This window comes from Cyprinodon tularosa, unplaced genomic scaffold (genome assembly GCF_016077235.1).
Source record: "Cyprinodon tularosa strain WSP-4 unplaced genomic scaffold, ASM1607723v1 ctg715, whole genome shotgun sequence".
Lineage (NCBI taxonomy): Eukaryota > Metazoa > Chordata > Actinopteri > Cyprinodontiformes > Cyprinodontidae > Cyprinodon > Cyprinodon tularosa.
In genome coordinates, this window is record NW_024039469.1 from 357542 (window position 1) to 385306 (window position 27765).

Here is a 27765-nt window from a genome sequence, read left to right on the forward strand (position 1 = left end):
ATAGCTATATTCCATATGTCATAGCTTTGAAATGTTTGACACACATGCAGATCACAATCAGGAGGCAGAAAAGGAGGTTTCTCGTTTTGTTGCGCAACTCCAAAGAATTGAACCAATTCCAGAGTTTTATTGGCCATTCACAAAATCAATGAAAAGAAACTAAAAGTATCCTTAAACGAAAAATGTACAAAAATCAAAAGGCTTATTTAATACTTGGAGGACATATCTTCAATTTGGCCACAAAATTAACAAAAAGAGAATGATCTTTTCGTCTACAAGACTATTTTAAAATAAAAATAATGACATTTGATAACATTGGAATGATTTTAGGAGCTTTTCTTGTGGAAAAACCAATCCGGCCCAGCTTTGGTAAATTGAGTTTGAGAGTCTGGTCTGGAAGGAGTAATGAGTGGGTAACAGTAGAGAAGCTGCAGAGACGTGTGTTAAACTTCAACTCTGCATCCTGGTCTGTACCCTGGGTTAGAAAAAAATGTGCAGGTGACTAAGCAAGTTGTTTAAGCAGAAGTCACCTGAAATAAAAATTTTAAAGTATTCTTTACTTTCTTAGGTTTCAGTCAAATAAAAAGAAATGGAAGTTTAACAGGCAGAGCCAAAGGAAATTTGATAGGCAGGTTTACACGAGATAATGTTGATTTGCTTTTGGAGAAAGCCGGAGCGCCCGGGGAGAACCATGAAGACAGTGTGAAAAGAAAGTAAACCAACACAAATGCTGTGCGGCTTATTTTCAATTGGATTTAACTAATAAAAGTTTTCCAAAGAAAATAAAAAGAATACTGAAAAATGAAAAGAATGATAAAGTTTTATTTTTGCAGAGGGTTTAGTGTTTTCTCTGCTAGTTGTGATGTGATAAACCAAACTATGATCATTTCTATTGCTTGATGGATGTGTGTTTATCTTTACATCTAATCTTAATCGATTGATGGTACACTCTATCTTTCTGTCCATGTGTTATAGAAAATGGCGGCGAAGCGTGTGTTTGTACCCGGGGCGGAGACGGGAAGAGGGGCAGGTGGAGGAGTCTGGCTTTAAACTGGAGCGGGGGCGGCAGGTGTTGGAACAATGATATCGCTCATGATTGGTTTTACCCTCTCTCTCTGACTCCCCTTAAGTATGTTTGGAGTCTTTGCTTGCTTTGTTTCTTTGTCCTCTTTTTGTTCAGGAGGTTTTGGTTCGACTTCTGTCGGTCGTATTTGTTGGATCGGAGTCTTAGGAAGCTTTTGGGTGTATGGTGCGAATTTGGTGTTTGGTTTCATGCTTGTGGTGTAGAGCTGTTTCCTTTGTCCTCTTTTTGTTCAACCGGTTTAATACCATGGTCTGAATTTGATCTTTGGTTTCCTGTTTTCTTGTGTAGAGCTGTTTCCTTTTTCCTCTTTTTGTTTAACAGGTTTTGGTTGGACCTCTGTCGGTGCTTTTGGTTGCATTGTAGACTTTGGAAACTTTTGGGTATATGGTGAGAATTTGGTGTTTGGTTTCCTGCTTTGTGGTGTAGAGCTGTTTCCTTTGTCCTCTTTTTGTTCGACAGGTTTTGGTTCGACTTCTGTCGGTCGTCTTTGTTGGATCTGAGACTTTGGAAACGTTTGGCTGCATGGTGCGAATTTGGTGTTTGGTTTCCTGCTTTGTGGTGTAGAGCTGTTTCCTTTGTCCTCTTTTTGTTCGACAGGTTTTGGTTCGACTTCTGTCGGTCGTCTTTGTTGGATCTGAGACTTTGGAAACGTTTGGCTGCATGGTGAGAATTTGGTGTTTGGTTTCCTGCTTTGTGGTGTAGAGCTGTTTCCTTTGTCCTCTTTATGTTCGACAGGTTTTGGTTCGACTTCTGTCGGTCGTCTTTGTTGGATCTGAGACTTTGGAAACGTTTGGCTGCATGGTGCGAATTTGGTGTTTGGTTTCCTGTTTTGTTGTTAAGAGCTGTTTCCTTTGTCCTCTTTTTGTTTTACAGGTTTTGGTTTGACATCTGTCGGTGCTCTTGGTTGCATTTTAGACGTTGGAAACGTTTGGGTGCATGGTGCGAATTTGGTGTTTGGTTTCCTGCTTTGTTGTTGAGAGCTGTTTCCTTTGTCCTCTTTTTGTTTTACAGGTTTTGGTTTGACATCTGTTGGTTCTCTTGGTTGCATTGGAGATGCAGGATCCTCAGGATCCGCAGTACTTCCAGAAGGAACATCCTGTGTTCTAAAGACGGACCCATCAGGCTTTGATGAAATGGTTGTTGAGGATAAAGGGTGCATTTTGTTGCTGCGGGCTGTTAGGAAATCAATCTCCCATTGCTCCTGGAACTGGAACACCAGTTCTGCATAGTCAACCCTTCCCTTGTTTTCCTGCAGCTTAGTCAACTTCGAGAAATACTGGCTTAAAAACTCTAAAATGTTTGTTGGTTGGGCGTGCTTTACTGCCCGTGAAAGGCACTCAAATATGCTCGTCAGTGTGTAAGAAAATGTCGAATCCATTTTAAGATTAACTTGGAAAACACTACTTACCACTGGACACAAGCTACTCCTCTGGTTACCACTGAGTAAATGGAACTAGTGTTACTGTGTTTGGAATAGAAGCCTCAGCGATGACAAAAGCGGGCGGAGCCCTGTGATGTCATAGGGGTGTTTAATATTTTCTTTTTTCTGATGACATCATCATTGGAATTTATATTCAGATTAAATTGCAACAGTTTATTTATTTTTATTTATTTTTTTGTCCTGTCCAGCATCATAGTAAGCAGAATGGTAGTCTGGTTGCTTTATTGTGTTGAACAGATTTTGCTTTGCCAAGGGGAGCTTGGGGGTTCCCCTTGAGAACCTATTTATTATTTTATTAATTAATTTTATTTCTTTAATTACACATTTTTATAGCAACATTTTACATCGTATCGCTGGGCTTGACAAAAGGAAACTGGAAGAGGCAATGATAGAAAGTGGAACAGAGAGAGATAAAGGAAAAAAAAACAAAACGAGTGATGGAGAGAGATAGAGAAAGAGAGAGAGAGAGAGAGAGAGAGAGAGAGAGAGAGAGAGAGAGAGAAAAAAAGGATACACCCACACAGTACCTTGGTGCATCTATACAGGAACCCCTAAACATCATTCCGCGAGCCCCAAGCCCCCGCTGCCCTCCGCCACCCCAACCACCGCCCCCCATCCCCAGGTGCAGCAGAACAGGCGCCCCCCGGGTCCAGCCGACCCCCCGCAGCGTAGCCAACCGTGACCCTGAGCCCGCGGAACAGCCACCACCCTCCCCCCCAGCAGCGCCTGGGAGGCCAGGGCATCAAAGGATCCCGTTTCCCTCATCCCCCCGCTCATGGCTATGTGTAAAATGTGTGTTGTTTGCGGTTAAAACTGAGAGGCAGTGCACACACTCCGCGGCCCGCCTCCCAGAGGTGATTGCGAGCTGTTGTTGTTTCATGTGTCCAGTGTCTAAATGCAGTTAAAAACTGGGAGCAGGTTGTCTCGGCATGCGGCGAGCTAGGGCACGTTGATGCCCCCCTCTCAGCACCAGCCCGAAGTCCCCTCCCCAGAGCCCTATGTGTGTGTGTGAAAAAGAGCGGGGGGGGGGAGAGGAATCGGGAAGGAAGACCAGCGGGGTGTATGAATTCCCCTCTGGAGTTTAAGCCGTTGACGGCATTAAGTACCCCTGCCCCCCGGGATCCCCCCAGGGCAGAAGGGGCCAGGCACGACCGCCCCCAGAGCCACGTACCCAGCACCGCCGCAAAAGGGCCAACAGTGGCCCCCCAGGGGCCCCCGACCACCACCGCCACAGAGGAGGGACAGGGACAGGAATGAACGAGGGCCGCGGAAGGGCCAGGGCCCACAGGCCCCCCATCCTCAGGTCCCGTAGACCCCTCCCACGGGGCAAGGACGCCAACCACCCATACATCCTCACACACAACAAGCACCCACCCTCCACTCCAGTTCACGTCCACTCCAAGTACACCCCCACTCCTCTCCACCTGCGCAGGAGCAACCCCCAGCCCTACACCCCAACCCACCACACAGCCCTCCGCCCATCAACAACCCTCTCCCACCCCCCCACCCACACTCCCCCCAAGGGCAACCACACACGCACCACCCCCGCACATCCAACCCCCGCATCCTCGAGGCCGCTCTCCTCCACCAACGTTAAGTGATGGAGCTAAACACAGGGGACCAGAGGGAGTGGAATTCATCTAACTGATTCTTAGAGGAGGCAGACATTGATTCAATACTGATGTGGTCTACTAAGAAATTCCTAAACTGGCTGATACTCAGATTATTTTTGGATTTCCAGTTTGCTAGGATAGTTTTCTTTGCAATACATAAGACAGTAAGTATCATATGTGCATAGTTGGTGACCATATTGATCTCATCCAAGTTCCCCAGTAAACAAAGTGTGGGGCTTGTGGGAAAATTACACCTGAGCCACGTTGACAGGTCGTCACATACCTGAAGCCAGAACCTCTGGACAGGTGAACAGGACCATTAGGCCTGGAGATAATTGTCTGCTGTATTCTCATTACAATGTAAGCAAGTATTTGAAGGTAACAGACCCATCTTAAACATCTTCTGTGCTGTGAAATGAACTCTGTGCAAAACTTTGAAATGTATCAGTTGCATATTTGAGTTTTTGGTCATTAAAAATGTGTTTAAACATATCTGTGTCCATGAATTGTGGTTAAAGGTTCTGGACAAGTCAGCCTCCCACCTTGAAATTGGAAGGGACATTGAATCATCCAGTTTTAACAGTTAAAACACATCTATAAATCTAGTTAGCATACGCGCTAACTAGCCGTTAGCGATGCCGCTAGCTAGCGGCTAATGTTAACATGTTGTTTGTGTCATTATGTGTTTCTGTACATATTGAGGGAATATGTTGAGTTTATTATTTAGGAGAATTGTGCCTGTTTATTTGGAATTGTGCCTGTTTACACAAAGACTTATGCACAATATTTTTTGTTGCAGTTTTACCATTCATTCATCCATCCATACCAGCCAATAAATCCAAAGAAAAGGCTTACGGTGTGGTTATTGGAAATGATGGTTATCTACCTGCTAAGCTAAGAGTGAGGGCAGGACAAAAATAATTTTTTTGTCGCTAATGGTCACTAAAATGTTTTTAAGCTCAACATGTCCAGTATTAAAATTCAAAACCTTTATTCACAAATATGCTCTGTTTTTTGCGAAGTGGAGCCAGCCAATCCTGTTCGTGTATGCAAATTAGCCATGTGCTTTTCCGCAGTTAATAACACGGGCAATGCGGAACAGATTGTGTGAAGACAGCAGGTCTTCACTCCTGTTTGTGGACCTCAACTGACCTCCTCTGGACTAATTCGACGCATTTCCATTCGTCAGAAACTGGATTAAAGCAGGACATGTGCGTGCATGAAAGAGACAGACAGACAGACAGTCTTTGTGCATGTGTGTGTTTTCATAGACTGACTGTCTATTCAGGCTCTTGCCCGCTTTATCAGATTCACAGAAAGCTTCATCCACCAAGCTGTCAGGAAGCTGATCCCCCTCAAAAAAAAAGTCTCCTGCACTACTATTATTACTATATTTATTTACTGTTCTTTTGCACTGTTACTGTTACAAATGCTATATCTTACATACTGTATTTTCACGAGGTGCACCGTACTAAAAGGCGCAGTCTCAGTCATGTGTGCCATTTCTGTATTTAACACACACATAAGGCGCACCGGACTATAGGGCGCGTTTTTTATATACAGGTACATGTCCTCTACTACCTTTAAATACCTCTACTGCGTATTTATAAAAATGTAGCAGGAGCAAAACTGAGTATGACTGTGCTTTATTCATGTATTCATTACAAAGTATTAATCAAACCTGGGAGCTGGCCGTGAGTCAGACACATCGCAGATGACACAGCGCTGTGATTACTCCTAAATTAACTTAAAATCCTGAAACCTGCCGACAGAATATGTTCGCTTTTATTACCGGTATCCTGGTGCCTGCAGTTTAAATTATTTAGATGAAAAACACCTGCCAGCCACCGAGTGAACCCGGAGGCTACCCAGCCTAGAGGCTGCTGTTGAAGGGATTTCTACTGTCGGTGCACCGCTGGTATGTGGGGGTCTGAGCGCCTCCGACAGAAATAGATAATCTGGATGAACTGACTGCAATTAAGTTTTTTAGGTGGCCTTTCTCACTTAAAAACATATTAAAACTACTTTATTCCCACTGATCACAGCAAATATAGCTGCAAGATTTAGATTATTTAGATGAAAAACACCTGCCAGCCGCCGCGGTGAAGAGGAGGAGACCCGGCCCAGAGGCTGCTGTTGAATTAAGTTTTCAGGTAGAAAAATAGAGCGGGAGCAAAACTGAGTATGATTGTGCTTTATTCATGTATTTATTACAAAGTATTAATCGAACCCATCAAAGTCATCATCCTCTGTTTCTGAATTAAACAGCTGCGCTAAATCAGACATGCCAGTTTCCCCTTCTTCGCTGTCAGAGTCACTTTCCGTGCCGGGCGGCTCCTCGGAAATGATGCCGGCTTTTGCTAAAGCTCGAACAACAGTGCCAGCAGACACGTTAGTCCAAGCATCTACAATCCATCCGCAAATGGTGGCGTAACTTGCCCGGCGCTGCCTTCCATTTTTCGTGAAACTGTGGTCTCTGTCGGCCATCCATCGCTCCCACGCCGCTCGCAGCCTTACTTTGAACGGCCGCTTCACACAGATGTCGAGCGGTTGAAGTTCCTTTGTCAGATCTCCCGGGATAACAGCAAGCTCAGTGTTTATTTTTTTCACCATGTTTTTCACATCGGCTGTGAGATGGGCACGCATGGAGTCACAGATTAACAGCGATGGTGATGCGTGGGAAAAAAACCACCTGGTCTCCTCACATACAGCTCCCTCAGCCACGCTTTCATCATCCCTTTTCATTTGCGTTAATATCATATGTCATCAGAGCGATGTGTCTGTCTCGCTGTCAGCTCCCAGATCAGCTTCTCTGATTGGTTGATGCGGCGCTTCCAGCAGCAAAACCTAAATTTTTCCATCTCGAGCAGCAGCAGTGCGTTGGCGGCACGTCAGATGCTTAAACGCTCCCGACGCGCTGCGCCTGCTGCTCAAAATGCGCTGCGGGACCTTTTGCTGCGCCTATACGCGCGTCAACCATTGACTTTGCATGTAAACTCGCTGCTTCTGCTGCGCCTGCTGCGTCCGGTTCACACCGATGTCGAGCGGTTGAATAACAGCAAGCACAGCATTAATTTGTTTCACCATGTTTTTCGCTTCAGCTGTGAGATGGGCACGCATGGAGTCAGATTAACAGCAATGGCAATGAATGGAAAAAAAACACCTGGTCTCCTTACATTCAGCCACTCTTTCATCATCTCCTCAATGAGGTGGTCTCAAAAGTCGCAGTTACAACACACATAGGGCGCACCGCACCAAAGGGCGCACCGCACATTTTGAGGGAAAAAAAAGACGTTTATGTGCGGCTTATAGTCGTGAAAATACGGTAATTGGTAATAATAATAATATTTTTTCTGCTGCCATTACCATCTGCCTTTTTGCACTAGCATAAGTATTGCATATTTTATATTATTGTACATTTCATATTTTATTGTAAAATTGAATGTTTACATTTTAGTATTAGGAACTGATCTTATCTGTTGTGCCTGTGCACTTTATCGGTTTCACTGTTGGTGAATGAGAAACGAACGTCCTCTCGAGTCCCTGTATGTCTGGTGAATCTGAAGAATTGACATTAAAGCTGACTTTGACTTGAAATGTTATAGGCCTACTGCATATTGAGAAAATTTAGATCGGTATTGCGAAACAATTAGGAGATGTGGACCCCCCCAAATATTGACAGGTATTTCGCACACTGCTTAAACATGTATATAAATGTACTCTTTATCAGACCATATTGTCTCAAAACTTAGAACATTTCTATTTAAAAAAAATCCTGTCTTAAAATCTGTGGGGGGGTTCTGTTGTTATCTTATGCGGGCCAGTTAGTTATACGTCAGCCTGAACACCTAAATTCGGCCAATCATATATCAACGGTCATCTGTCAATCAAATGTTTTCGCTCATAGCATCTTGATTTATATGTAGCGGCGAAAATACATAACAGTTGAAATAAGAATCACTTCCTTTCCCATTGAGTTCCGTCCCAGTGTTCACAGGGATGGACGTCTCTATCTTCAGCAGGCGTAGAGCTAACAGAACTGGCAGCGTTGCGAGGCAAGGGCTCAAACATGTACGGCTGTAAGCCTTCTACACCAAACCAAGCTTCTGCCGCCCTCTTCCACAACGTCTTCATCTCCACTTTCCTCCTCTAAATAAAAAATGCATCACGGAGGAGACTCATCCACGACCTCCGACACTAAACTCTCCTCCTCTTGCATGTTTCCTCTGTCCATAGCGTTCCTTGACAGTGTCGTTTCTAAGACACCAATTTAGTGCTACTTGGTCCCAATGGAATTTCCCATTGGGAACCTACTAGCATTCAGTTGCTAACTGGTTAGCAAGATACTTTCGAGACACCGGCTACAATCAAATGGCTTGTGAACCTTTAGCCAAAAAAATCCCGCTCTCTTTATAATCAACCAATCACATTCACTTTTTCGTCATGTAAAGTCGGACACCACTCGGGAGAATTTGGAAATGCAGCCGTTCCCTACGATTTTAAGATGCATAATGGAGTTTTGTAAAGATACTGCCACTCATGGATAAAATTTTTATTTCAGAAGTGGGGATGGGGGGATTCAAGTGTTTTTAATATAATTAACTTCAGGGTGTTTGAAAATCCGCTTGGTCCTAGTGTTCGACAAATGTCTGTGTACTGTAGTGTAAAAGTAAGTAAAACATGCAGAGGACCAAAACGGCCGTTTGAAACAGTGCAGGGGACATGAACGCCACCCTCCCCAAAATTACATTTACGCTGGCACCTCTGGCCAGAGCAAGGCACTGTTGCAATCTTACTCTCCTACTTGTGAAGTTTTTTTGTTGTTTTTTTAACTTTTTTTCACATTGGTGGAGTTGTGTCTGAGATGTGCTGGATGCCGGGTGCTTTTACGTATACAAAATTCCATCTTGAATATAACGCCTCCATTATTTGCTAGGTCGGACACACTCCACTTGGACTCGCTTAACGTCAGATCCATACAGCAGCGTGGGAACTTCCCACCCGAAGTACATTCTGGAAAATAGGGTGCAGGCTTGTAGCTGCATCAGCGCTGAAATACTGAGGTGTCAGTCTGCTCATCAAACAATGTTTTAGTCCTAAAATGTCAAATAAAAAGCCAATTCTGATCTATTTTTTAGAAAACCTTAAGCTCTGCAATAGGTTTCAACTTTAAAATCAGGTGTGCCATTCAGTGGGGGAAAAAAACCTATCAACATCTGTCATCCATGTTGGACAGGTGCAAAGATCTTTATTCAGCTTTAAAAAAGAATGATGGCTCATTACAGTTTGCGTATAGTATGTCACATCGTCTATGTTAAACAAAGGCTACACTCTATAACTGAGGCAGCATTAACACACTAAAGGGGCCCCAAAGCACTGGGATCTAATTATAGTTACATGCCCAGGCCTTGGCCAGGCTTAGGTTGGTTTCTGTTATCATGGTATATGGGGAATTCACACCTAGAATTTTTGATCCACTGTAAATGGAGACCTTATTTTTCCCTAACTGGCTTTACTGGAGCAGGTTTAAAAGCTCATTCTAATTCAGCTATGGATTAAACAAATAAAGCCTGTCCCATTTGAATGTGGATCGTCGTTTGTTTAAGAAGAAGATGAAAGCTATTTTAATGACCTATAGGAAGCAACGTCTCCTCTAAGCAGGAATTACAGAGACTTATATGATCTGAAAAACCTTTAAACCAATGACATCTCAGTTATACAGACGACTTATTGTTTGTTTAGAAATATTTAAAGGTATAGGCGAAGATCTTTGATTTCCTGGTGGATCACCTAAATAAGTGGTTCTCCTAATTGTCAATCATTTCAGGCGAAATGTTTACGTAAGGCTGTATACATGCTCGTCCCTTTTGCTATCTTTTTTTGTGCATGCGCACTTTCAGTGGTGAGCTACAGTTTCAGACAGTCATTGAAGTTCACCTTTCTCACCTCTGTTCTTTGAAAATGGCCATTTTTAAACAAAGCGTTCACGAGGAGAAATGGGCTCCTGCATGCTCTGGCTCAAGCATTTTTTTTTTCTTAAGTGGTGAGGGTGGGTGTTTTTAAAAATTTGCAAAAATCCTACACAATACCTTTAAGGTAAGGCAGATTAAAACTAAAGTTGGACTTAGACAATCTTTGTCGTTTTGTATATACCAGCTGTATACACAGAGCATATACAAAACGAAATTTTGTTTTGTTTATGCTCTAATGACATTTCCATTTCTTAAAGTGGAAGAAAAATAATTGGGAAGCTTTGACTCCAACAGTTGGTTACCTGAGGAGATAGCTTTAATTAAAGAGCGAATATCCATTTTTTAGACCTGTTTCACTTTATAAAGAATAGAGATGCCAAAATGGTACAACATACTGCGCAATAAATACCTATATACCTTTAAGCCTGGACCATGAAAAAAATTGAAAAAAATATAAAAATATAAAATTCAATTTTTTTAAATTAGTTGTCATTGAATTTTCTGCCAAATACAATAAAAAGCGTACATTTTGTATAAGTTGAATAAGAAGATTTATTTGAATCAGTTTTGATGCATTTTTCATTTTTTGCATAATCTTTTTTAAGTTTTCTGTTCACTACATGCGTCTGATTGTGTAGGTCAAGATTTTCAAGGAACAAAAGTATCACACTGATGACGCAAAGGTCTCATGCATCAAGTGTGATACACTTGGCTGTAAAGGGTTGAAGTACTAGTAAAATGTGTCACTACGCAGACAGCTCTGCAGGGAAACAGAGATAGACGAGCAACAGCTCCTACTGGTGAAGGTTCACAGACACATCTGATGATTGTTGTGCTTCTGGTCTGTGCTTTATACGCCCCTCTAGAGTCAGCTAGCATATTAACCATAACATTTCAGCTGCTGATGCTGTGTCTCCCGCATTTTATTAAATGTATTTGCGAAAACCATAAGCAGGGGTTGACGTTAAGGATTTTTACCACCTGCCCTTCAGGCAAGTGACTTTCACATTTCATTTGCCCAGAAACTATTTTTACTTGCCCAGTATGTTTGATAAATATAGTTCCTAATATTCATTTTTGTGTATATATCAATGAAACGTGTTTGTTTTTTAAATGGTTTTTGTAATTCAGTAAGGTTCCAGGTTCCTGGTGTGTTTATGCATGCGTCAGATAATGAACTCAAGCCTACATTACCGTGTTAACATGCTTTTTAATCCTTCCTGCACATTCTTTTCAAACTAACTTTACTTTAAACTGTTCTTGTTTGGAAAAATATAAATTGTAATGTTAAAAATGTAAAACAAACTTGACAGGTTAAAAACTTCCACTATTACTACTCACCAATTGAACATGTTTAGCTCTATAACATTAAAATGCACCACTCCAATGTCTAAGAGAAAAAAATTTAATGAACATTTTTTAATGTATGACCTGCATCACTGTACAGAAGACTGCCATATGATAGAAATATTTACACTATTCACATACAATTATTATTATTTTCCTAATCCCAGACTGATCATTTTTAATCTAGCGTGTATTAAAGTACAGATTAAATTCATCATCCAGCTGCTGCTCTGCAGAATTCTACAAAACAACAAAGATGGCGCTGGCAACGCTTGTTGGTCGTTTTCAGCGAATGTCGGTGATTTTAAAGTTATTTTGAGTGATAAATAAAAAAATTTTGCGATCTTTGCACTTGCCCAGCAGGCAAATGCAATGAAATTTGTACTCTCCCGACAATAAAAACTACTTGCGCCGGGCGATCGGGCAATGGCTAACATCGAGCCCTGATAAGGGATTCCTTGGTATCACGTCGTTCGAAGCCACTCAGGTTTTTCTTCACCACAACCAATATTGCACTTTGTGATAATTCACTGCCCTTGCTGAGGAAACACATCCCCAAACCATGATGCTGCCACTATCGTGTAATACCTGAGACGGTATGTTTGTCCTGGGATGTATCATTAGCCTGTAGGCCATCAGTTTACTATTATTTTGTCCTCTTATATGGTTTCTCACAAACATAGTTTTTGTTTTCCTATCTGAGAATCAGATTAGTAGAATAAGCATTTTATTCGTTGTCCTATCCAGATGGATAGACCAATACATCGATTTCCAATATTTTATTTCTTGTATATGTTCAGAGAGGGGGCCTCCAGTCTCTTCTGTTTCCTGTAAAGTATTTAACTCAGAACAAAGACGTTTAAAACTGTAAAACTTCAGCCTCTAATTAATGTGTTTATAACTCACACTTATGTTTCTCTTGCCTTTATGTGTCTTTTTTTTCTTTTCTGTCACCGTCTTCTTTCTGTTCCTACATTAGGGATTAATTCTGAATGGAGCAGAGTGGAGGCGGTGGGCAAACCTTTGCTGCTCCCTCCATTTGTTACCCATTGTTAATTTTTTCTTTGATTTGTTCATAGATAATCTTTAAAATGTGGTTGTTGGCTAACATTTGTTACCACTGTTTTTTTCATCATTTAAACAGAGGAGGAGAAAGCAATATTTACCGAATTAGCCTGAAAAATTAGGAGAGGGGATTGGTTAGACTGATGTCAAAATAATCGACTGAATAATAACCTGTATAAGTCAACCTGCAGTTCTATTAACAGGCTCTTCCATGTGAGCTCTGGATCTCTGCTCCTCCAGCCTTCCAGAGGTCAGTAGGAGAATTAATTCAGTCTATTTCTTTTCAATCATCAGGACTTACAGCAGCTACAGATGGTACTTTAGAAAGAAAGAAAACGTCCATAGATGGCTTTCCATTAACCTTTCTTAAAGAGAAGCTTAAGATCCTTTAATTATCTGACACTCAACCGCATCATTCTTTGAAAAGGACGCGCCCAGCCTTGACACATGGGTTTACTGTAATTACAGATGACTGACTGGATATGTTGGCTGCTCCTCTCAGTTCACTTTAACATGCTCTCTATCCCCTCCATCCAAAACCGCTCCAACATCCTGGCAAAGATAACAACTCAAAGCATATCAACACAACATCTCCACCTTCAGGGGTTTTATTCAGTTTATATTAAACATGAAAGGATGAAAGCTTGAAATAACATTCATACGGGTGACATATGGTGTTACCATCACACTGTATGCATGATTCAATAAAGTTTTTTTAAATATGAATTGACATTTCACTCCATTGAATTCCACAGGTGTCAAGTAACGAAGTACAAATACTTCGTTAGTGTACTTAAGTACACTTTTTAGGTATCTATACTTTACCCCATTACTTATTTTTCCTCCTACTTTTGACTTCTACTCATTACATTTTCACACAAGTATCTTTACTTTCTATTCCTTACATTTTTAAAAGATTTTGTCCGAGGTAAAGCTGATTTATTTGTTGTAGTCTCTTGTTATTCACACACAACATTAAACAGTGATTAGCCGACGTGGGTTTTAAAACTGCAAAGCTTTGTCTTCAGCTGAAAATCAAACGCGCATCTACACAGACCAGTGTGATGCATTCGCGAGCGTCAGACAGCTATGGTGCATTCAGGAGCATGGGACATTTCACACTTACAAGGAAAGAGACATAAACGGAACAGAACTTAACTCATACAATCATGTATTTATTCAGAAACAGTGTGGGCTTTCTTATAATACTGAATGCTCTATAATTGTGTTTCTGTTATTTTTTTATTATTCACATCTGCTAGCTTTTTATTCTAAAAAATCTATAAAATTACAGCAGCAAATTATCAAAGTTTTTCAAAAGCCTGTTTAAAAGCTCCAAATGAGGCTTCAGATCGTACAGCGACAATTGCGCTGTCATTGTTTTACAGGGTAGAATTTGCATTTGCTGATCCTTGTGCTTTAACTACTGATGGATATACAGGAATACAGTCATACAAGTGTCAACTCCTCTCAGATAGAACAGGATGCAATATTTGGCAATTTCTATTTTTATTTTTTCATCTTTTTTTTTTTTTATTCAGTGTAATATGAATGCATAAATACGTCATTTTATTTCAGTGTTAAATTCTGTTTAAAGTAACAGATCATTAAAAATGTCTCCGGATATTTACTGGTTGATTTTCTTTATTTGGACCCCACTGATTTTTTATTAGTTACCCGTGGTTTAATGTTTCTAAACATATATTTCACGTCATGCGCGCCATTCAATGCAGATCATTGGCGCCATCCACATCTAGTGAAAACTAGTGTAATTGGATGAGTCGTATAACGCAAACACTCATTGGTTAGCTAAAGGAAATCATTAGAAGCAAGCAGGTGTTCTTCAAACTGCAAACGTGAATCGTCTATGCCATGCTACAATGTTCGATTCAGAAAAACATGTCTAAATATCTGAAAGGTCGGACACAGGAGAGAGCGTATCGGGAGATGGAGACAGAGACCAACAAGACCTCCCTCATCCTCGGCCCTATCTCAAAGAATTTTTTGAAATAGACGAAAAATTGAGCTTTTAATTCATATAGTGGCATCTGGCCTTTTTCTTAAAGGTTACTTTATACTTTTATACTTTAAGTAGTTTTTGGACCACATACTTTTTCACTTTTACTTGAGTAAAGAGGTCAAGTTGATACTTCAACTTTTACCAGAGTGTTTTTAAACTGCAGTATCTATACTTCTACTTAAGTAACAAATGTGTGTACTTTTGACACCACTGTTGAATTCTAACATTCTAATCAATCAAAAAATGCAGGGAACTGTAAGGAGTTCCTTACTTTAATAGGACTGGAAAATAGGGTGGAGCTAAATACCTGAAAATAACGAGGGCTAAATGCAAATGTGCACTGAACTTTTTATACTTAAAGTCGCAGGGCTGTTCCAACCGTTACATTTCTGAATTCTCCTGAGTGGTGCCCGACTTTACATGAGTGAATAAAGTGAAAGTGATTGGTCGACTATCAAGAGGGCGGGATTGTTGTGGCCGAAGGTTCAAAAGCGTTTTGGTTGTGGCCGGTTTGTCAGAAGCATCTTGCTAACCAGTTAGCAACTTAGTGCTAGTAGGTTCCAAATGGGAAATTCCATTGGGACCAAGTAGCACTAAATTGGTGACTTAGAAACCACACTGTCAAGGAACACTATGGACAGAGGAAACATGCAAGAGGAGGAGAGTTTTGTGGAGGAGGTTTTGGATGAGTCTCCTCCATCATACATTTTTTATTTAGAGGAGGAAAGCGGGGATGAAGATGTTGTGGAAGAGGACGCCAGGGCGGCAGAAGCTTGGTTTGGTGTAGAAGGCTTACAGCCGTACATGTTTGAGCCCTTGCCTCGCAACGCTGCCAGTTCTGTTAGCTCTATGCCTGCTGAAGATAGAGACGTCCATCCCCGTGAACACTGGGACGGAACTCAATGGGAAAGGAAATGATTCTTATTTCAACCATTGCGTATATTATATATTATAATCAAGATGCTATGACCGAAACTATTTGATTGACAGATGACCGTTGATTTATGATTGGCTGAATTTAGGTGTTCAGGCTGACGTATAACTAACTGGCCTGTATATAATAACAAAAAAACACACAGATTTTAAGACAGGATTTTTTTTAAAATAGAAATTGTCTAACTTTTGGGACATTATCATCTGATAAAGAGTACATTTATATGCATGTTTAAGCCAGAATGATTTGAAATGTAAATATGATTTTCCTACAACTTTAAGAAAAAGTATCTGTTCACCTTAACGATCAGGTAACCTAAAAATAAAAAGAAATTCATCTAAAGATGACCAGGTAGTCTTTAGACATTAGTTTTTAAAACATAATGAACACATAAAGGTAAGGATGGGAAAGAGAACCTGGATAAATTCTGCCTATAAGCAAAAGTAAAATGTTAATTTCATCCTGGGCACCTTCCTCCCTGAAATCAAAGCACAATAGTTCAGAGCATGTTGCTTTAATCTTTGATGATTATGAACGAAAAAAAAAAAGCAGAGTCTAAAAGGGCATTCAGGTTATGCTCAGCGGGTGAGGGGGGCAGTACCTGGCTTTAATTTCAGCTGTCCTCCACCATTAGGACACAGCTCATATAGCAAGTGTAATCATCTGCAGTAGTGAGGCGCTGCTTCACAGCTGGCCCCCAGGCCAGTTCAAGCCTAACCCTGAACTGGAGCTTTGTAGTCGACACGCAGTAATATCAGCCTGGTAGTAAGAGGTTGTGCAGGAATAATAGGAAAAATAAAACACATTGGAGCGGCAGTGATAGGATGATGGCGTTAAAATGTTTACCCACAGGGACGCGAAGGAGGGACGACATCAAAGGCCACGCACCGTACCAGGAAGGACGGGGGCCCTGGTGAACACAGAGCTGCGCGCAACTCAACAGAGTGACAGATTAAGCAGGGAGGAGGGAAAAAAAAGGAGAAAAGGGGAGCGGTTAGAGGAGCGGAGGACAGAATGTCTCTGAACCATTTAAGGTTTTGGCAGGAGATGTCAGAAATAATCGAACGGCCTCTCCGACTTTAAGATACATTTTTCCAGTGACTATCATTCCTCTTTTTTTTTTTTCTTAACCGTCAGCCTTTGAAGTGAAGAACACATACTCCTCAGACTCTAAACTAAAGAAAGAGGAGAAGAAGAAAAAGCCATAAACCCCTCAACCAGCTGCAAGAAGAAAAGCAGGAGAGCAGTGATAGAAAATAGCTCTGGAAAGCTTTGTCCTGTGCGTTTAGACGTGACCCGGCTTGTGTGATTTGCAAAAACATGAGCAACCATCTAATAGAGCATTGAGATGCTGGGCGTTAATGCACAAAGACATACATGCAGGCAGGGGGGGGATTTACCATTAGGCAATACTAGGCAGTTGCCTAGGGCCCCAAGTTCCTAGGGGCCCCATAAAACTCTGTTTACATGCACAGTTAATACAAATATTCCTTATTTGTGCACATTAATTATGTTTTTGATAAAAATCCTTTCGCTAAAATGCCGTCAGAACGCTTATAATATCAAATGTGTCCCAGCCCCCCTTCAGTGTCCACCATATTTGCTGCAGATGTCAGAAAGGTCCAAACAGACAGCAGCAAACCATTTGAAAACGGTGCGAAGAGCAGTGTTTCCAACTTAGCGCTTTTGTTGCTATATTTTGCAACTTTTCAGACCCCTCTAGTTCTTTTATCTCAAAAAAGCGCCTAGTGCTAAATCTAGGGGCTTTTTTCTGCTACTGGAGACTTTGGAGACAACATCTAAAAGCAGCGAACTCTGCTCTCCAGAGCGAGTAGATTGGTAACCCCGCCTCCTGCTCTCCTCTATCTTGTCTGCTGTCATGATTCATGCAGCTATTATTTCATCCAAATGAAAAATGGAGAACAGATAAGCAGATCATGGCTTGTCTACAGTGAAAAGAAGGACTGGGTTATTTATTCCGTAAAAGTTTAAAAAAAAATCCACTGGACTTGGTTTCCAAGATTTGAAGACGTTTCGCCACCTCTCTTATTTACTTTTGCCGTCGTCTTTTTAAAAACACAGGAAGGAGCAATCAGCTAAGTGAGCTTATTGCTTGGAAAATTCCTTTTGAGACAGCATGAAAAGTCAGCTGAGTACAAAACAGAGAGGAAAACAACAAGAAAAGGGACAAGAAGAGGGGAAAATAATGTATGTCTATTCTATTAAAATTCAGAGAGAGGGAAGGAAAGAGGGAAGGAAACGAAAGGTGGGGGTGCATTAATAAAAGAAAATGGTGTCTGAGTGAAAAAGCATGGATCTGTCACTTCACACGGCCTTTGAGCGTCTGAGTTTCTGAAACCTGATCCCATCGACGCCTCGGCCGTGAGGACAGATAGCTCTCGCCTGATTAGCGCAGCGGCCCCTGACTGCGTCCGGAAGGAGACAAAGAGGCTGCGGAGCGTCTGACAGCGGATACCCGCTTCACATCTTTTAATCCCTGTTCCTCCTTCCTATATGCCATCAAGGTTAAAGTCTGACTGAACATAAAATACAGAGTGAAACACTAACTCTGCTGCCGCAGCATCTGGCTCAAACATCTGCACACGTTCCGGTTAGCTGACAGGTGATGGTCTTCCTGGGAATCTCCGTTTTCTCTGGAATGTGTCTGAATAAAGCGTTTTATGGTGCGTGTGTGTTTAAAGTCTGACTCTTTAGATAAAGACGTTCTTTGAAGGTTATCTGTGATGGGCTCTAAAGCAGTTACAGGCTTGTACCTTCAGAGCAACTCTGGAGTCCAGTCTGCTCTCAGCTCAACATCTGGTTCCTTCTCAGCTTTCCTCATTTCTCTGAGAAAATACAGATGAATAAAACATGTTATGATAAAATGTAGAGACCAGGATTTACCTGTTAGAAACAAGTCATGCGTGTTTTACCTCCATGTAGACCCCTCAGCTCGACCGTCTCTCTGGTTTCAGCGCTCTCAGCTTTCAAAGGCTCATTTCTGCAATGAAAAAAAAAAAAAAAAAGATGAGAACTTTAAATCAGAAACGTAAAGAGAAATCGGCTGGTGACTGGAAACAGGAAATTAATATCAGGGCAAACAAACAGGAGGCAGCACTCTGCTATTCATGATTGGTTGCAGTAAAGGCTCATTTATACAGAGAAACCAGGTCATATGCGTGTGTCGCAGTGAACGCAGAGACGTCCCCGCCCCTTCCGCAGACACTCTGCTGCACCTCTCCAAAATTGTAGGTGACCGCAGACAGGAGGCCTCTGATTGGTCAAATCTACATCTGCTCTACGCTATGCCTATTTCCTGTTTGGTATCTTACCGGCTTGTTTTATTTGTATGGCCGCCATTGTGGAAAACGACCCATGAAGATGGACCAGCTAGAAGGGCGAGGTGTGCAAGAACCCTGGGACCCTTTTTCTACCTGGATCCTCGCTCTTTTTCGCCCTCATGTCCCTCCGTTTTCGCACAAACTTACCCCCAATTCCTCAGCGCTTCTGCCGTATCTAGATCCACAGCTAGTTCCTGATTGTTGCTCGTGTTGTGGCGTGGAATAACATAGCGCAGACCACTCTTCAAAATTGGGCATAAATCAAAAATGTCTGTGTCATACCTGCGACAACTAACCAGCCCTTAACTGAGGCCTGGTTAGCCTTTCTGGGGATCAGAGACTTGGATAATTTGCTGATTTCTATTTGGACTCCTTTGCCCACATGATTAAAAATTACACAATGATAACAGGAGAAGAAGCATTTATTGACAAATGAAACAAAACACTAGCAATGGCTGACTAATGAAGGGAGTAGCAATGTATGTGCTTTATGTGATTGTATGATATGGCTGCTGCATGCAGCAATGTATCACTTTAACTGTAGTGGTTGCTTAGTTTTACCAACAACACTGGAAATTAAAACATTCATGAGGGAGAAATATTTTTTAAGCATTTCTTTTTCTTGAGTAATGTCAAAATTTACTTTATGAACCTGAAGTGAGCTCATTCTAACGTAGACAGCGTTCTATTCAGAGGTGAAAGATAATCGATTTTAGTTTTTCCTAAAGGAGCAAATGTTGAAAATGTGTTTTGAAAACAGCTGCAACACTTGCCACCGAGATGAGCTGGATGACCGTCCGTTGTTTGTGTGAGCATCTGTTTAGTACTAGTCGTTTAGTCTAGAGACCCTTTAACCTTGATTTGATCAGTTTTAACCTGTTAAGAAGAACAAATAAAGAGAATAAATGACTGTTTTGAAAAACTAGAAGGGTTTTACTAGGTTTCAGCCTTGAGAGAAAATAACCAGAGTTCATGTTTTGATGCAATGCTTGGGCTCGATGTTCCTCTTACTAGTCCTGTCTGATCTAATCTCCTCCTAGTAAAACTGATTCTTTATCCACATCCTTTAGTTAAAACCTTTGTCTTTAAATGTGATGGCCATAAATTACTTCCTGTTAAAAATCTCAGCGATCATTTTTTCATCAAAATGAAGGAAATAATAAATCCACAGAACATGTAAAGTGATGCATAGCAAAAGTATTATTTGCTCTAATAAAAGAAACAAAATCATAAATAATATTTCTATTAACTGAAATTAATTGAAAATATGTCTGTATTAATTGAAAATACCGACAGTGTTGTGCCTGAACGCGTTCATTGAACGAAAGTTCATGAACTCGTTCATATTTTGGGCGAACGTGAACTGCTCTCTCAGTTCAACTCCGTTCAATAGGTTGCCAGATTTCTATAGAGTCCTCCAGGCGAAACCCCGGCTAAATCACACCGTAAACAGGCCTTAATATGTAGCGGGAAAAACACCCAATCTGGCAACACCAGCTACCAGCGTCGTAGCCTACAGCCGCGTGCGTCATCAAAACAAAATGCCTTGTGAAAGCTACAGCAGCGTGGAGGCGAAAAAGCAGCAGTATGATCACTTAAAACAGGTTTATGACCAGGTGGTCGGCGAGGATGATGGCAACAAGTTTGCCCACCGGCTTTCAGTAAAAAAAATCCGCACTTCAGTAACCTTAAATTCCTACCTCATCCTGGTCCCTCAGTTTGTGTTAGTAAAATCTTCTTGAGCGGAGGTCTTCAACAGGGGATCCGTGACCCCTAGGGGGTCTACGGAGGTACTGCATCAGGGTCTGCATGGTTAGTTGATATTTTTATATTCCCCCCCTGCAATTTTTTCCCCCACTAATTGAAATGTCTTTAAATACTCATTAACATGAAATCAAAACACTGTAGTAAACAGATAAATGGAGACAAAAGATGTCTTTCAGTCATCAATGCACACATTTAGCGACACACAGGAGCTCTTTCAAGCTGGGCACCGTTTCCTTCACAACAACCAGGAATCAGAAACAGAAAAACTTTAATAATCTCAGGGAGAAATTAATTTCTTTACATTACTCCATCTGTAATAGAGTGACTATAGGAAACAATTTCATACAATATATATAGTTAGGGGGTCCCCGCTCCATCTCGCCATCAGTTTGGGGGTCCTTGGTCTGGAAAACATAGAAGACCCCTGTTCTTGAGGGTTTTACTATCCATGTAACTTGTTTGTTAAACCTGCCTGGTATAATTTTCCAGGATTCCAGTATTCCTTTTTAGTATGTATTGAAATGGCATTTCAAATGGAAAAGATTATTAAAATAAAAAAAAAAACATTTGCACCTTAAAGACTACTTTCCTATTTTTCTTTTAATAATTACTCATAAAAAAGACCATTCAAGCAGCACATTTTTCCTGATGTTTTTGAGAATATACTGTAGGGGTGAAAGCTGCAGCTGCTACTAGTGTGAAGTGAATGGACAGCAACAAAGCGTTAAAGCAGCAATGGGGAAATGCTGTCCCCTCAATGCTAATGTAAACCCTGGTTGGATAAGGATTCAAAACTGGATATGAAGATGAAATCTGACGCACAGTTTCAGAGTTACAACTGATAAAATAATTGCTGTCTGTGGTTCTACAGTAGGCTATGGTGTAATTGAGCAATATATGAAAAAAAAAAAAAAAGAACTATGAACTAGTTCATTTTTTGGTTTTGAATTATGAACTATGAACTGAACTAGTTCATTTTAAAATGTGTGAACTGAACTTTGAACTAGTTCACGTAGAAAGAGAACTTTCCCAACACTGAATACCGATATATCAAAATATATCTAATATCTGCACCAATAGCAACAGTAGGTTGAAGTCATGTGATGCAGAGCTCAGGTGTCAAGTTTTAGAGAGTTGGTGCAGAGTTCAGGAAGCAAACACTTGTTTATTTTTGGTCAAGAAATTAAATGTTTGGTTTGGTTAGCATTAGCGTTAGCGTACAGAATGATTTAAACTTATCATATCTTATCGTACCTATCATCCTTAAATATACCCACAGAGTCTTTGAGCAGTAGTCGATGGTAGCGCTTTAAATATTCAAATGAAGTTAGCACTAATTTAAAAAAAAATGTTTAAGAAGATATGAAAAAGGGGGAAATTAAATCTGTTTTTTTGTTTTGCTTTTTTTGTTGTTGTTGCTTAAGTCAAAATTTAACAAAGCTACCTCTAAGAACACTTCCCAAGGCAACCAAATCCAAACCATTTGAAAGTTGTTTTAACTCTTCTTTCAGTCGGTCTTTTGCTTTTCTTATTTATATCCTCCATAAAAAGCACCATGGGTGATTCCGTAAACCTTGGCCACCTCTCCACCTGACAATCAAACAGGCGTGTGACGTAGTTGGCACCTCTGTGGCATCAGCCAACACCTGGAGGGAGAATATTGACACTGAGGTGCAGCTAACTTTCCCTGTCGGTCCGTTTTAGTTCAGGTCAGTTGTTTTCACGTCAGGAATCTTTTTTTTTTATTTCTCAGTGGGATGTATTGAAATGTTTGGTAGCAGCTTATGGAGAACAACCCAGAAAAGGAGTGATGGCGCCCTGGAGCCATACGAGGCCTGGAAGCTGCTGGCTACGCTCCTTTCAACACTACTGCCTCATTGCACTCTAAAGGTAGCAATAAGGAAAATATAAGGTGTTTATGTGTTATAGGATGTCCTAAATATATTCATTTGCTGAAAATCTATGCAAATCTATTAAGTAGATTAATTTTATTTAATGCTTTTGATGATGGAGTAGATAGAAGAGAGTGAAAGAAGACCACACACTGGAGAGAGTTTGGCACTTTAATTCAACAATTTGAAGAAATCACTATATTTCTGATGGTTTTTGTTTGGTGTATAGACCGTTTTTAGTCAACAGAGAGAGACCGAAAATAATTATTATTTTTTTTTTTCTGTCATGACTGTTGCCAAGCAGAAATCTGAGTTTTAAAGTGATAGTTGTCTGTTTTACTGCCAAGATGACATCGTGCTGGACTGAGGAAAGTCTTTTTAACCTGAAACAGTTTTTTTAAGGTCATGCATGTCATGCTGTCCGAGAAAAAATCTCCTTTGAATTTAGGACTGGCCAGCCGACCATTGTAGTGTCGGGTAATGAAAACCGTTTCTGTCCGAACCATCATCAGTTCACTCGTCGCTTTGGTCCTGATATTTTTATTCGATATTTATCAAACCAACGCTGTTCGGAAAATAATTTAGTTAACAAAAATGATCTTAATCTGAGACGAGCATATATAGTAATGGACTGGATTATCTAACCATGCTGGGAATGGCAAAACCTCAGGAGGAGATTCTCTGCCATTGGCCAGAATGACGCACTCAGACCTCTATAAAACTGACCATCTGTGTGTTTTAACTCAAGGCATATTGCAATTAAAAAGAGTAATAAACCCTAATTTATAGCCAGATTCAGAGTGCCGCATAGGGCTTTTGAAAATACACACAGAATCAATATTTGTGAAGCACTACTTGGCACGGGAACAGGCCAGCATTTGGAAATTAGAAACAGAGGCCAGCTGTTTCACTCCTGCTGCTTTAACGCATTAAAATATGAACACTTCTGGCTCAGTTTAGTCTACTAATTATGTCTGTTTTTCTTTAGGATTCCACATGGTGTTAGAAGGTTTAGAGGCTCATCTGTCCTGAGTCTTTGTCTCCCCTTTCAAATCTTCTGCACCTCTTACTTTTCTTTCCAAACGCAGAGGAACTTCCTTGTCTGGAAAAAAAAAAGGGCAGAGCTCAATCAAAACCTTTCTGTCAGGAGGAGAGGAGTGAGGAGAGGCGAGGATAGGACTGGGGGAGTAAAGATTTAAGGGAGGGTTAGTAGACAAACACAAAGTTCCTTTGAGGTAGACGGGAAGCAGAGGAAGAAGAGGCCAGTTGGTGAGGAGAAAAGACAAAGAAATCTAAACTTACGACAAACTGGATTGATCTGAAAAGGGAAAAGACGAGGCAGAGGAGCGACACCACAGGAAGGAGGAATTTAGCAGACAGACATTTGTGAAATAATGAAAAAGAGCAGCAAAGTTAGCGTTTGCTCTTCAGGAAGAGAGAAGCCTTTGAGGAAGGGACCGGCTCCCCTTCAAAGGCCGGTCCCAATCCACACTGTGTACACGAGTGTGTTTGTGCATGTCGGCCTCCCAGAAGGGAAAACCTTCCCTTCACTCGCCGAGTATTCATTAGTAAGCTGCACGGCTATATAATGATGATTCATTAGAAGGTAGGAAACAAAGGATTAACAGCTAATGGAGCTTATCTAAAGCTGGTATGGGTCAACATGATGTCGAAAGTTAAAAACCAGAAATATGGCGAAATGGTGTTGAATTTCTCCACGAGTCTCCAAGGGAAATCTGGACTTTTTTTCTTTTTTTTTTACATGAGTGAAAATACTGGAAGTGTCTGATAACATCCGTGTGCCAAAAAACCTTTTGGCTGTCAGAAATACAGATGCAGGGTAAGGAGGGAATGATGCTGTGAGGAGGAAGGACGGAACAGGATGAGGGTAGGCGGGGGACGAGGGGAAAAGAAGAAACTCGTACTCAGACTTCAGAGAAGCAAACTCAGGACTCTGGAGACCATGGAGACATAAGAGTCACCAAAGCAGTTATCTGGAAGGACCATCGACAAACTTCTTTCACAGTTTGGAGGATCTCTATCAGCCAAACTTCCTTTCAGACGGATGAAAGTCATTGGATTAAGCAGGATGTGCTACAGGGGTCGTTTCTACGTTTTCTATCTAATCTACTATTTTTTAAACCAACAGCAGGGCCTTCAGCTTTGTTATAAGTAGTGTTGCACCGATACCGATACCAGTATCGGACGGTGCCCAGATACTGCCCTAAAATGGTGGTATCGGTATCGGCGAGTACCAACAAATAGGGTTCCGATACCATTTTGAGAGCCATAAGTTTATTCAACTATTGTCAACCACTCCTGGTAGGCAATAGAAAGTTCTACTGGATTCACTTTGTATTAGATTTTTTCCTGCTTCACAAAGGTAGACAGCAGCTTGATAAAGCCATGATGGCAATTATTTTACATTATTATGGTATCGGTATCGGCCGATACTGCACAGCCAGGTATCGGGGCCAAAAAATGGCATCGGTGCAACACTAGTTATAAGCTTAGTCTAGTCCAAAACAACATCACAGAGCCATGCCATGAAGCACGTTTCTAATACTAACCGTGTGTTTTCATTCCTGCTGGTATCTTATTTGGCCCAGATGTGAGGAATATGTGGAATAACTGCACAAACCTCAGCAAAGGTCAATTCAGCTATTCACCATTTATTAGGTAGGCTTGGCTAGTGCCTTAAGCATCTGGTTGTTTCGTGACAAGTTCATTTGAAATGTTGGACAGTGCTTAAAGAAAAGGATTTTAGATAGGAGCAGAGCACGACTTTTGGGATGTTACTTGGCAATCCTGTTAAGAACACATGTCCTTTAACCCAACTTTAGCCTAAAAGCTTAATTTGGTCATTCTAAGTTTCAGAAGACCACGCAGCTACAGCTCAAACCACAATGAAACGGCAGGGTTTAAAAGTTCACGCTCATATTGCATGTTCTCACTGTGCGGCCCAACGCTCTGATGTGATTTACCTGCTCACACTACACATCCAAAAACTATACATCGGACGGAGCATCGAGTGATGGCCCTGGTCGAACGCGTCAATCTGGAGGAAGAAGAAGAACTCCCTTGTTTGCACATGCACAGTACTCAAGGTTCTTGTAAATCAGCTAATCTATTCGATTAAAGGTGAAGGGCAGTCCTCTACATAACTTTCTCATATGTCATTAGGCTAATTAAGACCATTTGTGGTCTTAATTAGCCTAACCGTTTGTGTGTCTGTAGGGTCAGGAGGCCTTTCTACTCTGGTAAAACAAATCCTGGGGCTTTTTTATGCCACTTTTTTTATGCCACATAAGTGGAAATTTCTGTCCAAATCTTAATCATCAAAGACGGCAAAACAAGATGAGCTATGATGACTTAAGTTCTACAAGCAGATCACCCAAGTTAACAAGCCCGGTTCCCCGTTATATTTAGCTATTACACTGAAGCAGCTTATCTATAGTGTGTAACGCTGGAGTCTTGTAAAAAATAAATGTTGCTAAAAAAGAAATAAATCTGCCTGTTTTGGAACCTGATCCAGTTTACCTTCACTGTCAAAGCTCTAGAACTTGTTTGTCGTGCCTCAACTTTATACACCTTGGTTAAGAATGATTGTTTCCTCCATCTCTCTTTGATCCATCATTTTCAGTTTGGTATGATAGTGGTCTAAAACAAACAAGTGACCTCTAAACATCAGCAGTATTAGATAGCTTTGTGAATTTATCTTCCAGATACAGTTAACCTGGTACACATCTATTTCGTTATTTACAAGTACGAAATTTCGCCGCTAAATGTATCCCAAATTTTCCTTCTATACCTCTTGAACAATCCTGGGAAAAAATATTGCATATAATCCAATCCAGACAGGTACAATTTCAAAGATTTATAGTATTATTTTAAATCTAAGGGTTGACTCTAATGTTAAACTTAGAAATGCAATAGTTGGGAATCCAGTTGAGACAAGATATTTGGGATGATGCCATTGACAGAATTCGATCTTCCTCATCCTGTGCTTGTCTTAGTTTTATCCAGTTTAAAGTTTTCTGGGTTTGTTTTTTCTTTTTTTTTTCCTTTTTCTTTCTTGTTTCGAATAAAAAACTAAAAGAAAAAAAAGGCTGAAACTGCAGGATGGTAATTTGTAATTTTTACTGTGGTGCGATGCTTTGTCAGTATACTGCAAGAGGCGCATTGTGTACGTACATATGAATATACATCTTTATATGTATGCTTATATATATCCTTTTTCTGTTGTGTTCTTTCCTCTTTTGGCTCCAATAAAAGAATTAAAAAGAAAAAAAGTTGTAGAACTTGAACAATCTGGTCCCTCTCGGTAAGCAGTGGACAGAGCACTCCTTTATGAAAACAAAGGGCTTGGTAAATTGGCCCAGTTCTGGAAAACAAAGATGCTGGCACAAAGACAACAGAGTGACTTCATCCTGCGTCATTTCACCGAAGGACCAGTGGGGGGTGAAATGGTGGCAGGGCCGGTCAGAACTGGAAGAGCTGTTCTGCATCACATCAGTGATTTAACCGATGGAAGCAAAGTAGACAGGAAATAAGCCAGGACACAATCCTGTTGCTCATAACGCATGAATACATGTAATCTTGGTTATGCATGTGTGTGTCTGTGGGAGACAGGGATGGGATGTCTCTGTTTCCGGGGGTGTTGAGCTTAGGGCACTTGAAGCCCTTCCTGCTCCCTGCAGGGAGGTGAGAGCCAAGGCCTCTGCAGCTGCTTTCTTCTCTCCGTGCCTCACGCTGAAACTTCATCAAATCTCTCTCATACGATCTGGCCTTTTAACTCAGACCTTATTAAACTATTACAGTCAGAGCTAATGAGGTGAACCACTACAAAAATTAATCACCAACATCTGCTGTTGTAGTATTTCTGAGGTTTTTGTTCTGTTCAGTTTGTGACACTGTCAACAAATTTCACTAAAATCTGATCATTTTGCCAAAGTACTGCTTGGACTTTTTTACAACAGTCTGAAAACCCCTATTCAGACATTTTCTCCGATCACATGGTCCCTACAACTTAAGCTAAATTTGAGACGTTTTCAGACTTTTTAATGCCTCTTTAAACTAAAAGTTAAGTCTGTTAATCATTTAAACAAACCTATATATATTTAAGCATTGTGATGTATAAATAATAACCCTAACAGCATCTTGCTCTAAAATGTACAGGGCTAATTTAATCTTGTTGAGATCATATCCATAAGCCCCACTACCCTTTTGAAATTGTGCAGAGATCGGTCCGAGTGCGGTGACTGAGTTAACTGTTGAGTGTAAATGGCA

At 40.9% G+C, this 27765-nt stretch overlaps 1 protein-coding gene across 1 annotated transcript in view; it reads right to left on the minus strand.

Annotated features, from left to right (window-relative positions):
• The window catches only part of disp1 (dispatched homolog 1 (Drosophila)), a 103771-nt gene that overhangs the window by 40570 nt on the left and 35436 nt on the right, over positions 1 to 27765 (minus strand). Inside the window, exons 2-3 of the mRNA XM_038269010.1 lie at positions 18410 to 18477; positions 18251 to 18322 (exon numbers count right to left, since the gene is read on the minus strand). The gene's annotated coding sequence lies outside the window, so the exon portion shown is untranslated. The remainder of the gene's footprint in view (positions 1 to 18250; positions 18323 to 18409; positions 18478 to 27765) is intronic.